The sequence below is a fragment of the Triturus cristatus genome, chromosome 11 (genome assembly GCF_964204655.1).
Source record: "Triturus cristatus chromosome 11, aTriCri1.1, whole genome shotgun sequence".
In the NCBI taxonomy this organism is placed as follows: Eukaryota; Metazoa; Chordata; class Amphibia; order Caudata; family Salamandridae; genus Triturus; species Triturus cristatus.
In genome coordinates, this window is record NC_140594.1 from 342,431,952 (window position 1) to 342,448,233 (window position 16,282).

A 16,282-nucleotide genomic window follows, 5' to 3' on the forward strand; every position below is an offset into this window, starting at 1 on the left:
CCTCCAACACAAACTCCATTTTGCCCACTCAGGATAGAAGACAGTTGCTTACAGAAGCTATGCAGGGGGGTACCTTTTGTAATACCTCCTCCCACCACCAGAAGTAAATTTGGAAAAAACAAAACTCAAAATTAGGAAGTCCGCTTGGAGAAAACTCCCGGTGTAGGCCTATGGACTACCCACAGTTATTGTCGAGTGGACGCAAGCACAGCTCAATCCCACCACTGAACACCAATTTTATGTTGGAAACCGGGCAACCGGGTTAGCAGTCACCAGGTTCCCAGCACAGTGGTAGCTTGGCTCGAGCGGTCGGGGGTCAGGCACCGTGTTAAGCGTACGTCACACCCTCACAATAACCATGCGTTCATCCGTTCCAAAAACGACACTACACCGTAAAAATTATGAAAGAAAGTAGTTTGTCTTTATCTTATTTTCTCTTAGTTGCAGGTTTCAAAACATACATACAATACCATAAGACTTTTCTTGAAAATAGCAGGTCAAATAAATAATACCACAGTGGGGTTTCAATAAATAGGACCAGGTCATAAATAAACACGGAATAAATATAGGTGCAATAAATACAAATGGCTAATAAGTACTGTCAGACAATAAATACAATGCAGGAATCAATACAGTCAGACAATAAATACAGTCAATAAATAAAGCACCTTCAATAACTTAAATAACACACTTAATGACAATTACAGTTCACATCACTTTCCTGAGGTAGTTTGGTTTTACTATGCCCAAGTACAGCTTGTGGTCATTTGGATGACATGGGGGGTGTCCCACCTAGATTGGTAAAGGCTGGCCCTGAACTGAGGTAGAATAAGGGTAACCTAAGGATCTGGTTCTCCCAAAATACACAACCCCTCACAGAGGTCACTGCATCAGTCTCAGTTCACCCCTGGCACTCCCAGGCTGGTTCTAACACCCCTCTAGCCCCTACAATGGTCTTTTAGGGCTCCACAGGGCCTCAGATGCCCTTTCTACCACTTACTGCCCTTTTCACGATGATCGGCTCCGCTCGGCGCCGGGTCGACGTCGCTGGGCGGCTCCGGTTCGATGTCGCTGGGCGGCCTCGGTTCGGTGTCGCTGGGCGGCTCCGGATCGATGTCGCTGGGCTGTTCCGGATCGATGTCGCTGGGCGGCCTCGGTTTGATGTCGCGGGGCTGCTCCGGCTCGATGTCGCTGGGCGGCCTCGGCTCGATGTCGCTGGGCTGCTCCGGCTCGATGTCGCCTTCCGGCGTCGCAGGGTCACGGTCTCCCCGCTTCCGGGTGTCTCCGGAGTGCGACCTCCACTCCCGACCTCCGGCGCGCTTCACCTCAGATTCCGGCGTCTCCGGAGTGCGATCTCCACTCCCGACCTCCGGCGCGCTTCACCTCAGATTCCGGCGTCTCCGGAGTGCGATCTCCACTCCTGACCTCCGGCGCGCTTCACCTCGATCTCAGGTGACTCCTTACTCGACCTCCGGTGCCTCTCCACGACCTCCGTCGGCGCCCTCTCTCGACCTCTGACGACTCCGGGTACGACATCTGCTTTCTGTCAGCGCCGCTTCTCCACCTCAGGCCTCAGGTCTCCAGGCTTCTCGACGTCAGGACTCCAGGAGGACACCGCTAAACAGGTCAGGAGCTTGCTGGTCTTCTTCTTTAAGGCCTCTTCACAATATTTAGGTCCTTAAGATGGTTTTTCTGATCTTGATCCCACACAGGGCTCTAGGCTGGGCTTGGTCAGTAGGGACTAGCATCAAGGGTGGGTTTCTGGACCCCACTCCAAGCACTGGTTTCCACCCCTGCTGCCTTACTCCGACCTCCTTCTGAACTGGTCCTCTCTCCTCTCTAGTCAGATGCCAACTGCCACTCTGAGATGGCCTCCCAACATTCTAAACTGCCTCTCACTGTCACAGGGCTCCAGAATGTTACGGAAGGTTCTAGAAATCTCCAGTGGGTTTTGATGATGTCACAGGTGACAATGGGTGGCCACCATTTTGTGTCTCAGGCCCTCAGACAGAAGTTCCAGGGGTAGGGAAAATGGCTCCCTGATCCTGCATCAACACTAAAAAGTCTGGTGGTTCCCAAAAAGGAAAAATTATAACAGGGTTTGAGGCAAAAGTGGGACAAAATAAATAATGATGAGGAGGGACCACCCAAAGGGCTGACAGGTCTAACAAGCATCAACACATTCTCAGGACCTGTACCCAGATGGTCAATTTTTCACCCCGCAACAACTAAGTGGGTCCATCCAGCTGGCGCCATTGGACACATTGCTATATCTCCAGGTTTGGGCTGCTTGCAGTAGTAAGTAGCAGGCACCTGAAAACAGCTCATCGTTACTCTTTCAAATACATGTTCATTTAAAGGCATAAACTTTATGTTTTTTCATCGAAAGCACGAAGCACTTTTGAATTTAATGGACTGCAGTTATTGGGCCGCACTGTAACTCTATGGACAGTCTGTAATCACATTGTAGTGTTTTTTTTATCATGCTCTGCTATGGTATGCTTTTATTCTGCTTTAATCTGCTCTGCTCTTTCTCTTTTTCAACTGAGGTGTAATGATTTTAAATAACTGAACGTCAATAAACGACTTAATTACCCTGCCCCCATTATCACTTACCCACCATGCATCTGTGACGAACCTGCTCCTTGCTGGGTAGCTCCACGATGATTTCTCCCATCCCTTCATAGTCCTGCAGACCAGTGTGGTTGCATGAGGAGGAAGCTGTGGGACTCTGGTGCAAGATCGCACAGCTCTTCACCACGTCAGCACCTGGGTGAAGACCCGCACCTGACAAGGCTTAGTACCTCCGTTGAGCAGACTGTGGTCTGCACAGGCAGGACATGACAACTGCTGAATGGAACAGCGTTGGGTGTAAGTCAATAGCCTGTGGGCTGCCCTTCACACAGGTTCATAGGGAGGTGCGAGGCAGCCGCAGGAACACACACAGGCAGCATTGGCTGCTTCATGTTCTGACCCACCTGTATCCTGAAGGAGGCAGGGTCCTGGGGCTGAGCTCTGCTCCTCACCGGGATATGGGTGAAGGGCTTTCTCGCCGTGACACCTGGAAAAATTACTAGTATGGAAGATTCGGACAATATTGAAAGAGCTACACTCTTTGCCGTGCAGTGCCTGCCCAAGTCAAAAAGGAAGATCATCCTGGACTCATTCTAGCGTCATCCGATGACTTCAGGCAGGCTATTCCTGTAATTATCTGGGGAAGTCATCCCAAGCCATCCTGAAGTCTGCCCACAGGGCAGAATATTTAAATGAGATGACTCTTACTGTAATCACAAAAACTACTCCAGGATGGTGTCCTGATTACTTCAATTAAAAATGCGTGATGATCCTTTACAACTCCAAGAATACTAATTGACAACTGCAGGATGAGTGTGAATTACTCCAGGATGGTGTCCTGATTACTTTAATTAAAAATGCGTGATGATCTTGTACTTCTCAAGGAATACAAATTGACAACTTCATGATGAGTTTGAAATACTCCCGGATGATTTCAGGACAACTTCAGGATGAGTCTTAATTACATCAGGATGATTTCAGGACAACGTCAGAATGAGTCTAAATTACATTGGAATGCTTCCTGGACAACTTCAGGATGAGTCTTAATTACACAAGGATGATTCAGAACAACTTGAGAGTATTACATTTAGATAACTTGTTATGAATGATTGTGAACTAGTCTATGTTTTTTCCACTTTAGAATGCCCTTGGTTACTCCATTATTATTTTCTACCATCTTCCAAAATATTATGGAATACTTTTGAATGATTTTATGACAACTGTGTGATGAATCTCAATGACTCCATGAAAAGGGATGGATAGTTGCAGATTATTTTCAAGTGACTGAATATTAAGTTAGGGTTGGATCACCTTGAGGGTTATCTGACAGAAGTACTTTCTACGATTGACACATTGCCCATCCAGGGTCCAACAGGAGGAATTTCAAAAAACAAACTTGTAAGTATTAACTTGGAGAAGCACCACCGCCTTTTAAAACCAGCAATTGTGTTTGGGTGTAACAAATGTTCATTGTTTGTACAATACAGCTATTTAAAAAATAACCAGTAATCAGATCAACCAGTGCTTATTCTTTGGCATATGATTTTGTGCATCTTCACAGTAAAAGGTGGACCGTGATATGAACATGTGTAAAAAGTAGATGCCAGCAAAATGTCATATAGTATGTATTTAAAAGCAGCCTTGCATCTTGTGGCCTTCATCAATACCAATAGGGTCTTTGAATTTAAGGTACAGTTTAATATACTATGTTTTCTTTACTTAGTGACATGCTGCTTGAAATAAAATGGACTCGAATTATGTATTGACACTTAATTTTATTAAGTTAAAACACATACTTCACCCCACAGGAACCCAGGACACCATGCAAGACAATATTAAAGATATGCAAAAATAAAAGTAGTCAGTGAAAACAAGCAACATTGCTGTAAGTTTTCAGGTTCAGTATTTTCTGTAGTTCGCCTCTGATAGCATTTTTATGGCAAGCTTTTTCTTCATAGATCTGTTTGGAGATTGCCAGCTGATGGGCCTTGTAGGCTGGTTTCATAAACTCTGAAAATTGATTTAAAAAAGCATAGATAAGTAACTTGCTTCTATTAGATGGCCTGTCTTAAAAACAAAATCAACAAATATATTTACAGCCAGCATGATAGTATGGGATTTTGGGTTCATGAGTGAACTATAGGTGCAAAAGGAGCACATGCACAATTAAGTCATTTATAGGATTATAGGTAACAAAAGAAAATATCGCCCTCTGAACTAGACGAGTGATGGGCCATAATGTGGCAGTTGCTACACAAGCATTGGCAAAGCCAATAGGTCTCTCCTATGCAAGAGCTATTGATTTTACTAATATGTTTTAGCAATGTTGCACACCAGGGTGGCTGTTGTTCGGCATGGCTAAAGGTTAGTAGAGTAAAGGAGAGGGGGTTGGAATGGAGTGTCGTAAAGTGCAGTGGAGTAGAGTGTTATGGAGTGGCGTAGAGAAGAGTTAAGTGTAACGGAGAGAAGTGGAGTAGAGTTCAGTGTTGTGGAGTGTCGTAGAGTGGATGGGCATAGAGTTGAGCACAGTGTCAGAGCTCAGTAGAGTTTCATAGAGTGGAGTGACAGAGTGTCGTGGAGTGACGTAGAGCAGAGAGGAGCGGCGTAGAGGGTATTGTATAGAGTGGAGTAGAGTGTCATAGAAAAGAGTTGAGTAAAGTGGCAAAGAGGAAATTGCTTAGAGCGTCATAGAATTACACTGAGAAGAGTGCTGTGCAGTAGCATAGAGTAGAGTGTAAGTGGTGCAGAGTGTAATGGGGTAGAAAATCAGAGTGGAGTGCCGTAAAATACAGTGGTGCAGAGTAGATTGGCATGAAGAGCATTGATTGAGTAAAGTTGTGTAGAGTGCATTGCCGTAGAGTAGTGTAGAGTGCAGTGGCATAGAGTCGAGCTGTGTAGAGTATATTGCGGTGGCGTAAAACGCAATGGCATAGTGGAGTGATTCAGAGTTGAGTAGAGTGGCGATGATTGAAGTGGCATAGAGTGGAGTGCAGTGGAGTAGAGTGCAGTCATGCAGAGTCAAGTTCCAGAGTACAGGTTCGTAGAGTACAAGATCTTAGAGTGGTGCAGAGAGCAGTGATGTAGAGTACAGTAGAATACACAGCAAATGTGACATTATAAGAACAAGATTTAAGGGCCTGTGTACAGAAAGCGAGTTTGTGGAAGAATACAGTAAACAAGGTTTGGGCAACGGGTGGGACAAACTCGAGCTGGACAGCCTAAAGCAAATAAAGCCAGCAAATGTGAGTTACAAACCACAAAGCCAATGGTTGGCAAAGGGCAGAATGGATTCAGAGGTCAACTTTCTGAATGTCCAAGATGTTTTTAGCAAACCAGACAAAGGTGCTGTCTGGTAGACTGCGACTTAATAATGTCCATATGGTAATGTGCTCTTTCATTAGGTCTTGCCTGACCCAGCGCATGCGCTGGTCTGGCGAGACTTATTGAGAGAGGGCTCCAAAAAGTGCTACCAGGCCAGCCTAGAGCTACAGTGCATGTGCGCGCGCCGCGCTTTACCGCGATTACTTTCACTTTCGCGGCCGCGTTGATCGCGATCACTTTCACTTTCGCGGCCGCTTTGCATAGCCAATAGGTCTCGCTTTTGGGACCTTATAAGTATTTAGTTATGCAACTGTTGCATAGCTAAACACTTATAAGGTCCCAAAGGCGAGACCTATTGGTTATGCCAATGCTTGTTTTTGTTCTGTTTTCAAGTGAAGAGGAAAGTGGAGACTCTTTACTCTGCCCCATATGATGCCATAGTTTTACATGGTAGCATTTTTAGACACGGTTTCGCTGGACTTTGAACTATCATGCTCATAGCAGGAAAGAAGAAAGACGGGCTAAGGTACAGAAGTAGAAAAGCAAAACCCAATAAAATGCTTTTCCAGTACCAGCAATTGCCACCTGTGCATACAGAGGATAAACAGTCCCAGCCTCAAGATAGGACTTCTGCAAGATGAGCACCGAGTGAGATTTGATATTGGACTGTCCTTGCATCATGCGTGCCTAGAAAAAAGAAACTGCTCTGGCAACTGGTATCATATGGCAAATAGAAGCCTTCATACAGCTTATATTACACGGTCTACCAGGCATAGTCTAATATAAAGCTGGTAACACAGTTTACTATCACTGTCGTTCCTTCTAACACAGATTTATGGTTTGAGTCCTTTTCATGAGACCTGGAAAGACTTGCTCCTTTGGAAACAAGTGATTGGAAGAGGAGAGAGACAGCGAGAGACAGAGAGAGACAGAGAGAACAAAATGGCAAGGATGGAATCCTTTTACAATGTGATTTGCTTGGGGGATAACATATGCCAAGCGGTTTTAAGGCTCGAAACAAACATACCATGTAGCTTATCCGAATCTAACATCCTGTCTGAATTTTGCATTCTAACATTTCTGGCCCGACGGCAAGGTCGCTAACCGGTGTCAAGTCCTACTAGCCACGCCCTTAACTACAGGTGCGCATGCGCGACAGGGGACCGCCTACCCCGTCGGCATCGTGAACTCCATTTAACCAACAAGGAGGGCCCTTACACTCTGCGTCATCCGCTGACGTCACGGTGTATGTGCGGGGTGGCTAACCGCCCAAGGAAAGCGTGACTCCCTCCCCCGCATCTTTAGCAGCTAGCGGATTTTCCTGCCCCTGGAGTTCTAGGAGGGACCAGTGGCCCCTCCCCCTGGGGCGCCCCCTCCGTGGATGGTGACGCCCCCCCTAGGACCTTAAATTCCTGCTCACCGATCATGACCTTACCGCCTGACCAACCCTAATAAATACGACGATGAACCTAGGGAAAAAGAACTCGCTAAAGGACAACTACACTAAACTAAAACCAGACCATATAAATACACAGCATGCTGTACTAATGGGAAAAAGGCCTAAGTACACACAATATTACCTTTTCAATGACAACACAATCACAGCTATACAAGGGAAAAAAGGCCTAAGCACACACAATATTACACTTTTAACAACAACATAATCACAGCTAAAACGGGAAAAAGGCCTAAGTACACACAACATCCAAAGTGTATCACGACCAATCACAGATAAAACGGGAAAAAGGCCTAAGTTCAGAATGACCAATGAGAAAATGTGGGCCTTTGTAACACCATACACTCACGTCAAGTTCTTACACCTGTAATGGGAAAAAGGGCCTAAGTCAGACTTACATAATACCATCGACTAGCATTGTCCATTACCTTGTTGTTTTAGGGCTGGTGGGTGGGGAAAATTAAACAGCCCCGAGTGTGGGGGCACACGAGGTATGCAGGGAGCGAGCCAGGGGCAAGAGGGCGCCCAGCTCGCTACCCGGGCCTCTTATGGCAGTGCCCCAGGGGGGTCGCCGGCCCAGCCGGCCCGCCCTCCACCTGTCCCGCCCCGGAAGCAGTAGAGCTACCTCCGGGTCATGGGTCCGACATCAGCCTATCGGTGGTGAGGGCGCGCCGCCCACGTCATATACCCGCGACGCAGCCCTGCCACCGAGAAGCCGGGGGAGGGGGGGCGCCGCACTGCCATGTGGGCGGGAGGGCCGAACGGCCCCCCCTTTACACATGGTCCGTGACTGGCTACCCTCCCCTCCCAGCTTCCCACACCACACCTTGAAGGATTGTCCACAGCAGATTGTCTTTGGAAGGCGGGGGGTCAGGGACCCCCCGGCCGTATTTATTATACAAAACAATAAAAGGATGAAATATTAACTTTACATCAATATGTTAAGAAACGCAAAATTCATCACATTAGATTTCCAGTATTGAAGACAAATATCAAAGGCTAACCTTAACAAAGTCTAATACAGCGTGTTTCCTATCCGAATCTAACATCCTGTCTGAATTTTGCATTCTAACATTTCTGGCCCGACGGCAAGGTCGCTAACCGGTGTCAAGTCCTACTAGCCACGCCCTTAACTACAGGTGCGCATGCGCGACAGGGGACCGCCTACCCCGTCGGCATCGTGAACTCCATTTAACCAACAAGGAGGGCCCTTACACTCTGCGTCATCCGCTGACGTCACGGTGTATGTGCGGGGTGGCTAACCGCCCAAGGAAAGCGTGACTCCCTCCCCCGCATCTTTAGCAGCTAGCGGATTTTCCTGCCCCTGGAGTTCTAGGAGGGACCAGTGGCCCCTCCCCCTGGGGCGCCCCCTCCGTGGATGGTGACGCCCCCCCTAGGACCTTAAATTCCTGCTCACCGATCATGACCTTACCGCCAAAGGCCAGCATTGTTACCCGACGATCTGGCCCCCCCACAACTCCTGCCTGAAGGTCATCCCTACATCACAAAGCCCTTCAACCAAGCTAGGATATTATCACACCCTATTGTATTCCCTGCCTCAGTCAAATGGACCCCATCCTGTCAGTTTTTCTAACTTGGTATTGATCCTCTTTACCGAGTAATTCAATGCCCTGACCGAATCACCCCCGCGCTACTGCAGCCGTGGTATCAGCTGGGACCAGACTACAGTGCAGTCAGGGCACACCCTCCTTACCCAACCCGCTGCTGAAATGATCTCTTCCAGGAGGACCCACCTACCCGGTCTAGCAAGGTCATTCCCCCCCATATGAAGAATCACCACCGCCGATCGGGGTGTATGTTGGGCGACCAACTCTGCAAAGAATCCCCGAAACTGACTGAGACAGAGACCCCCCCTCCCAAAGAAGGAGATGGACCAACCTTTGTGCTCTAGCTCCCTTCTACGCTTGCCTGTAAAAAGACATTTTTAGCACGATTCACATATGAATGACCAACAATCCAAACCCTGCCTGACCGGGTCCTGTGTTCCTGACTGTCCACGCCACGATGAGTCGCCGATGAATCCTGATGATGACCCGAAGCCAGCTCTCCGCCTGCGTCACAGAGCGAAGGAACTGCAAAACCAGAAAAAACAACCCAATGTCAGCAAAACTCTAGGTACTTTACAACATGTGTACCCGCACATACCGTTTGTAGTAATTGGAATTAGGAGACCATCTCCCAATTCTTCTAACACTGTTCACATGCAGACCCCTTGTGATTGTCTCCGTGGCAGCGCCTACCTTAAAGGAGTGTGTGCCAAATTCCTTCGGGTCAAGGCCCACCCTGGCAATAGTCAACTCCATGACCCTTCTGAACTGGTATTTGGTTAAAGGGGGGCCGTCAGCGTGTAGTAGGAGCGACCCACCCAACAGTCCACCTCGCTGCCTGATGAAAGTCTCTACATGGTGTACCGGGCAGCAAGGATTATCCCTCGCCCTGTGCAGTACCACGGTCTCCTCCGCGACCCCTGATCAGTTTTTGATCTCAAAATTGTCACCCACCATGTGTCTTCCTGTATTGTTGTGTTCAGGACTTGGATACCCCCCTGCCTATCTGCCTTGGAGGCGGCCACCAACTCGCTCAGCCTCAACGCTCCATCAAAGGTTAATTTGAAGGCTGCCTTAACAATTGTATCTCCCAGCCTGAGCTACAGACGTCATGCAAATGCAGGCAGTACTGCCGTCAGTCTCCCCAAGCCTATTGGTTTCCTAGTGTCAGCCGTGCTGCCCTGTGCGCGGCGCCAATCCCTCAGACCCTTCCGCACCACAAAGCTGTTAAACATCACCCCGGTTTGAAATGCCTTGATGTAATGCTCCTAGTAAGCAGTCATGCTTCAACCATTCCATTACTAGGGCGAGCTAACCAAGCTGTCTTCATGCTTTAACAAGATATGTTCGCATTCACAAGGCTTTGCTTGTGGAACTACAAGAATAACGGGTAATATAACGTATATATACACCTTGCTGGCTGACCTGAAGCAGGGCTTTTAAAACTTTACATTGGCGTCCGACTGTCACTTCTGACCGCTTAGCATAGCCTCAGTTCCATTACATAAGGAACATTGGATGTAACTTTCCCTGAGAGCGCCTAGCATCGCGCCATTTCATTGAGGGAAGGAACTTTGAAAAACATATCACTAATTCAGCGCGCCGAAGCGTTGCCTCTGCCCACGATGTTGCTTTACCTTGAGAACACGGATAGTGAGGCGCTGTGGTATAGAGAAGTGCCGTCTACGCACAGTATTATCTGTTAACTTCAATTTCCTCCCGTACCGATTTGCAGAGCTCACGTTCACCAGAGGGCAACTTGGCGCTGAATCACAGATGTGTATTGTTACCCAACTCAATGGTATTCAGTTTGTCAACTCGGAAGGATAAAGACTGAGTGAACCCATCGAGATATGAGCCCGGAACATGAGTTCAAACACGGGCCCCTAAAGTGGGCACATTAGTCCCTTAAGCCCCCACGACCCACTCAATGTGGAAGACAGCTGCAGATAATTAATAGTGCTGCCAAAATTACCCACTGAGACCCCTCCTGTTTCTTTTATATGACGTCCTGATTTTGACCTAAAAGAAACTTTTATAAATTTAGCAAGCACAATCCCATTTCTCTGTAGCAAGGCACCCCCAGGACAGAAAAAGGAACACAGCCTTTAACCCTCAGCGTCGCAGACCCAACATTAACCTGCATGAACACATATCGGGCAGACTTACATGGTGTGTGCTTTGCACAGATTCAATAATATCACTGTATGTCCCCTGCCAAACCACTGTTAGACTATCCATAAGCTCCCGAGTGTTACACAAGCAATTTTTTACCCATCCGCCAAGAACTCATGTTATGCCCACATCATTGGCATCCCTAGGCCGAGCACTGCTGCGATGCACTAACCCAGAGCCCATATGAACTGTACTGTATGTTGACAAACCCAGCTGGCCTTCACATGCTAGCCCCTATTACTACTATCCCATACACTGTCATTGAGGGTACCTGGAGCCTACCTTGTGGGGCCTTATATGTAAGGCACTACCCCAAATGGAAGGCGTGTGCATATGAACTATTAGCAATTTCACTGGTGGTAAAGTGACCCAAACCTATAGCCAACCGAAACATGGTCAGGAAATGCAGGGCAAAGCAGTACATCACATATGCCACTCATGGCAAACCAATCATTGTCCCAGTTCATACCGAGAGCCGATGCACTATTAGTACTGATCAGTAGTGGTAAAGTGGCCCAACCTATAACAAACAGAAACGGGGACTGAAAATATGTGGGGGAAGTAGACGATTCACAAGCACCTTCTCCTAGGTTCATGTTTGGCTAGTCAGAATCACCCCAGTGGCATTGCACTTACCAGACAGACTTCTCGCAATACTGGTCGACTAGCGCTGTATCCTCATACCGGAGTTAGAGCAGTAACATCACCTACACACGGCGCTTGTTTCAACTGAAGCACAACGGCCCCCCCAACGTCGCACGAGCAACTCCTTGAAGCCGTGCCCGCAACTGTTCGAAACAAGATGACTGGGTGTATCAAACGCATGAACGTGTGCACGTTGCTACCCACCCATCCCCCGAGTGTCCCGACTCCAGCATCCCCAAGTTGCGAAAGGGACACACACCATACTCCACTACGCTTTGAAGTGGAGTCACCACAACACGGAACGCACCAGGAATCCACGACTGACGCCAAATCAATGCAAATGACCAAAAAAAACAAATACGAGGTACGAGTGAGTTCCCATTTCAGCGTGAACTCGCTCAGAACACCACGACCCATGTTCCCAACAACAATCACACAAACACGCACAGACGCCAGCACAGCAGGACGTACAACGCACCTGCGCGCACACAGGCCAGCAACCGCACCGGTATCCATGCCTCTCCCAGTCACCAACCATGAATTCGCAACCGGACGGCATGATGTGATGTGGTGTAGGGGCAAATCATTAAACAAAATAGTGCTCACAGCCAAGATAAAGCAGACCGTGTAACGAGACAAGTAAAAGGTCCAATTGTTATGGACGGTAACAAATGCAGACAAGGCGAAATCAAGGAGGGACTAACAAGCCTAAGGCAGCATTTATGAAGGACATTGACACAGGCCAATTAAAAATATGTGCGGAGAGTGGGCAGGACCTTAAAGCCATCCTCCAATACTGCATGCCTCGCAGCAGCGCATGCGCTGCATAGGCTCGACCTAAACACAGATAAAAGGGAGAGGAATAAAGGAAGAGATATCGCAGTGGTAAAGACAGATAGGGTACAGAAGGAACGAGAAGAGTGAAGAGAACTGGTAATAGCAGAAACTGGAGTGCGATAAAGGAAGCTGATAATTAAAAGTGGAAACGGCATGGAAGGGAAAAAGGAGATCTGGAAAAGGAAGCGTGAAAAAGGATAGAAAAGAAAATGGGCAAGAAATAAAGAGAGGTGAAAAGTAGTTTGGGCATATTATCAAGGTCCGGCGTTAAAATTATCGCCGCTTTATCGGCAGAAAACTGCCGCTAAAGCGGCGATAATGGGCTTGATAATATGCCACAGAGAATTCCAATAGAAGCCTATGTTCTGGTGTCAACATGGGCTTCTATGGGAATTCTCTGGTGAAATTTGAAGGAAGAAAAGAACATAGTGCAGGTGACGGGAAAAGGCTGTATGCCTCCGCTCTATAATATATATGTCTAGAAATAAAATATATGTAGTTTAGGGAGGACATGCCTGTATCATTGCTGGGCTTCAAGCTTCACCTTATGCATAGCTCTGCTGCCCAGACACACAATAGTGATTCATTCAACGTGACAGGGTTTTCTGCCATGAATGTGTTTTACTTTATTAGTTAATTGGCTCAGGGAAAACCTATGAAAAAGTCACCAGGAAAGGAAAATAGGCAGAGAGAATTGTATTTTTTATTATTATTCTCTCTGCCTATTTTTCCTTTCCTGTTGACGTTTTCATACTTTTTCCCCTGAAACAATTAACCAATAAGGTCAAATACAATAACATGACAGATGAATGGCTGTGGAATGGGGAGGTTACTTGTAGATTCATGCTCTTGACATGGTTTGCAAAGTTTTTATGTTGGGAACCCACTGCCTGCTAAAAGCCCAGAAAGCACCTTTGAAAAGAATTCTCTGAAGCCATCTGCTTCGTGTCATGAAAGCTCGGTGACCTACTCGGTGATACTGCACGCATGGGGCCTGCAGCAAATTAAAAAAGGTAGTCAAATGAATAAAATGTAGCCATGAACAGCTAGGTTTTCACTAGGCAACTAAAACAGCTCATCATATCATCGCAACTTTCCTACATAATGCTCAGCTATTAAGTGTTTTGCCCAGAATCACAGTCAGAGTGGTGATGCAGGAGGTCTAGAAGGGGTGAAAAACCAACAAAGCCCCATTAACAAGCGAATTGTCTTTTAAAGATATGTGAAGTACTGGGGGGGGGGGGGCGCAGTCAGAGGCTGTCGCGCAGAGGTGGAGTAACAAGGAGGGGGCCGCAGGAGAGGGGAACCCTCATTATTCTGTTAATGCTACATTGCAGGGTCACTCGATGGACAATGGAGGCACAGCAGTGGAGGTCTGCCAGCAACCTGCCAGGCCAGTGCACAACACTTGCATCACCCTCTCTCTGCCTGCAATTGCGCTCCATGCTTCTGAAAGGTACGAAAAAAAACGTGCATTTTGCGTTTCAAATGTCCGATCCTGCAGCAGCACACTTCCAAGGCCCATACATGACAGTAACCCGATTCAAGGCCCCATTCTCCCGATTTTTAAAAAAAAAATCTCCCACTTTGCTCTTCTGAGATGTTGGCATGTATGCAAAAAGCACTGCATTACAGCGCCGCATCTTAAAAAAAGGCGGGCTCCCGCCTTTCAAACAAAAGCGCAGCAGAACACTCCAAAGTGGTGGGAAATCACACCCACATCTCACCCGCACCCTCAGACCCACGAAAAAAATACCTACGAAATGGAGCACTTTGCTTCTTTCCCGGTGCAGCCCGATCCGTGTGCACACAACCCGGTCTCTTCACCCGGTCGGCCACAGACTACTAGTACAAGTCAGCTTCCGCTTCCGTTCCAACCAGGGACGGCTGCGGCATGGTAGGCCTGGATCCTACCAAAACGAGCCCAAAGGTAGCCTGTAGTGCTGCTCCGAGGCAGGAGGGGCTGAGAAATTGATGCAAGCAAGGAATGAAAAGACAGACTTTCGCGTCCGCACGGCTGCTTTGATCGCGATCACTTTCACGTTTTGCTGCGCAGACCCAGCCTCCTTAAAACTAAAGCAGTAACGCCAGCAAATAGGTCAACATTGGGTTGAATAGGTCTTTTTTTATACTTTTGAACGCAAACAAAATAATTTGTCTTCAGCCTGCCCCCGCCATCCAATGAGGATTCCCCTCCCACGATCCTCCCCCCCTTAAAATCCCATTTTGGATGCAGTGCATAATTATTCAATGTTAAAGGTTAAAGCCTTTTATCAAAGTAAAGACATTAGAGGCACGTTTTTTTTTACCTTTGAACGAAAACGAAAATAATGTCTTCATTCTTTACTCCTCATGCTTATACCCGACATCCAAGGAAGAGACAACAAGGGTAAAGCCAGATACCCTGTTATATTTTCACGTCCTTACATCTTAAAACCAAGGATTTGCATTTGAGGAAACTTTATTTTTTACGTTAGAATATTTTGTACTTAAAAAAGCACTCGCAGAATCAATACACGGGGAAGCACATGAAAAATCGCAGGCAACGCGTACATTTATGGTTTATTCTGTGCTCTCAATTTAGGAGAATTTTTACAACTGTGTACATTGTCATAAAAGTGTTTCGTCGTGCATTTGTAATCTTGTGTGGCGTTAACAAGTATATTTTAATGTTTAAAAAGTAAATTCATTTTATCGATTTTGTATTTGTTGATTTTTATAAAAGCTTAATTAATCATTCTTTCCGCGATGCTAAAATGCGTGGCTCTGGCGTTCAATGTTTATGGGATTGAAGGTGCCGGCTGCGCATTTAATGATTTGAGCCCAATTATAAAACTGTATTCTTTTATTCTGTGCTATCTGTGGTTCACAGATTGGCGTCAGTGACTGGCAGTATGGTTGGCGGGCCACTCTTGCACGACCGGTTATCGCACATACAAGGTCCGTGGTCTCGACGGGTGCCTGGCATTTCTGGAACAGACCAGGGGTTCTACACGGCCTCGTTTTAATTCTAATTAAAACGTTTCTAGAACAGATATGTGGCTTAAAGGCTAGTGCGGCGGACTTGGAAGGTGGGGAATCAGGTTAGAGTCTGGTGGAAGCCTCAAACATCCTGGGATTGTTAGTAACTCGCTTATTATCCCGGTGCCTAAAAATGAATGTGCCCTTCTGTAATGCAACTGGTGCCCATGTAAGGCGCTGTTTAATAGTTTTAACTATACCCAGTATGCACTCTGATATCATATTTCCTCTTCTAAGGCAATACTTGCTGCATGCAATACAATCGTGGATAAGCACGCTAAGTATTGTAAACGGCAATGCCTTTTATTTATGTTTTCAAAACATGCAAGTGGTGTTCAGACACCGCTTGCAGGTTTTCAGAACACATAATTAGAAGGCATTGCCATTTATAATGCCAATAGCTTAAGCTCTCACAAATGCGAGACCTATTGCATTGCAAATGCTTGTTTTGTTAGGCTCCGGGAGATTAAGTGATATGCCCAGGATCACAGTATTTTCAGCCTCCCTGCCGAGGCTCGAACCAGATACCCATCTCCGAGGTCGACCATATGCCTTTACCACGCATGCCATGACAACGCAAAGGCGTGCACGGTGAATGCATAAAGTTTGTAAAAGTGTTTATGGTAAATATATATATTTTTTTTAATATGATATGTATATATATATATTTAATTTTAATTTTTTT

The 16,282-nt window shown here is 46.8% G+C and overlaps 1 long non-coding RNA gene across 1 annotated transcript; it reads right to left on the reverse strand.

The window, feature by feature from the left end:
• Positions 1 to 4,329: 4,329 nt before the first annotated feature.
• LOC146784148 (uncharacterized) lies at positions 4,330 to 14,669 on the reverse strand. The gene is made up of 3 exons (XR_014970448.1): positions 14,337 to 14,669; positions 9,345 to 9,444; positions 4,330 to 4,584 (listed from the first exon to the last, which is right to left on the reverse strand). It is a non-coding gene; the product is annotated as an uncharacterized LOC146784148 (long non-coding RNA).
• Positions 14,670 to 16,282: the final 1,613 nt, after the last annotated feature.